Raw genomic sequence first — 1538 nt, forward strand, 5'->3', positions numbered from 1 at the left:
AATTTAGCTAGAGACAAACAAATCCAACGATAATAATGAGAATTAGTTTATTTTTGTCAAGACATTTTTAGTCGAAAAAATATGAATATAATTAAGGTTTTCTGCCCCAAATCTAAAAATTAACGATAAAATGCGTATTTTTTGTGGTCTTCATTCTTAAGTTTCTTAACTTTTGAGAAAAAAAAAGAAAAAAAAAATAACTGTTCTACTATGTCTTTCTTTTTGTTTTCTTTTTTCTTCTACCAACTCCTTTTATACCACAATCTTCTTCTTGAGCTCTCTCTACATCTATCATTTTAATAAAAACACTAAAAATATATTTTTTAAGATGTTTATATGTATCATATTATTATTGAACATCTTTATTAAATCAATTAATAATTTATTTTTTAATAAATCAGAATAAAATCGGTTTATTATATCAACAATAATAACCCCAATTGTCTGTGTTATAATTATTAAACCCGATTTGATCCGATCAAATTACACGATCTAAATAAAATATCTTTAAATTTTTTGATAAAAAGACAAATATATCTCTGAACCTTTTATTTTGCAAACATTTGTGTTCATACCCTGGCCTAATACAAAGGCCAAGGTCCAACTAAAAGGCCTAATCTAAAGGATTAGAGCCTAGCTAAGTACCGACCTTCACATAAGAAGTCGGTATCCACCACGACTTGGTCGGAAGAGGTCGGATGAAAGATTAGCTGGCAGATAAACACTCATTCAAATGAGTAACCGCCCCTAAAATCTCTCTAACCGCCTCATAAAGCCATATCTTAACCTCCCCAAGATAATAGGGACGGTTACTACCCTAAAGATACGGCACTACACCAACGGTGGTTATTGGCTCACCACTATAAATACACTGACACCCCTCAGGTATCTCTAAGTCCAATACTCTCTAAGACCTGCTTACACTCTTGCTAACTTAGGCATCGGAGTGTCTTTGCAGGTATCACCCCCCATTCACGCGCGAGCACAAGTCGGACGGAGCCTCCCGAGTTGCGGACCTACCCGGAGTTCTCCTCCATCATACACTTGGGCCGCCAAACGCCATCTGTATTATTAATCTCCGGTTACCTACCGTAACATTGGCGCCGTTGCCGGGGACCCGAGAGATCATTCAACGATGGCGGATAGATCCCACGAAGAGGGCCATGTGGAAACAGATTCTGAACAAGAGAATCTGAACATGGATAATGACAATGAAGACACAGCCCAACAACAAGATAACGACCAACACAGAGAGGGTACCTCCGGAATAAAGAATCCAAAGGTAAATTCCTCAGATGGACGTGAATCAGAAAAGGGCGGACCACCTCACGTAACTGAACTAATAGGATTGGTCCATAGCCGCTTGGAGCAATTGGAACAAGAGCGGGAGAGGCAAAAGGAAACCGAAAGGTACCTTAAAGAGGAGATGGAACGGCGAAAAGAGTTAGAAAGGAAACTCTTACAGCTAGAATCCTCCCTCAAGAACTCCCGCGATGAAGGAGAAGATCAACTCCCGGGCGGAGAAGATCCTTTCAGCA

The sequence above is a fragment of the Arachis duranensis genome, chromosome 8 (genome assembly GCF_000817695.3).
Source record: "Arachis duranensis cultivar V14167 chromosome 8, aradu.V14167.gnm2.J7QH, whole genome shotgun sequence".
Classification (NCBI taxonomy): domain Eukaryota; kingdom Viridiplantae; phylum Streptophyta; class Magnoliopsida; order Fabales; family Fabaceae; genus Arachis; species Arachis duranensis.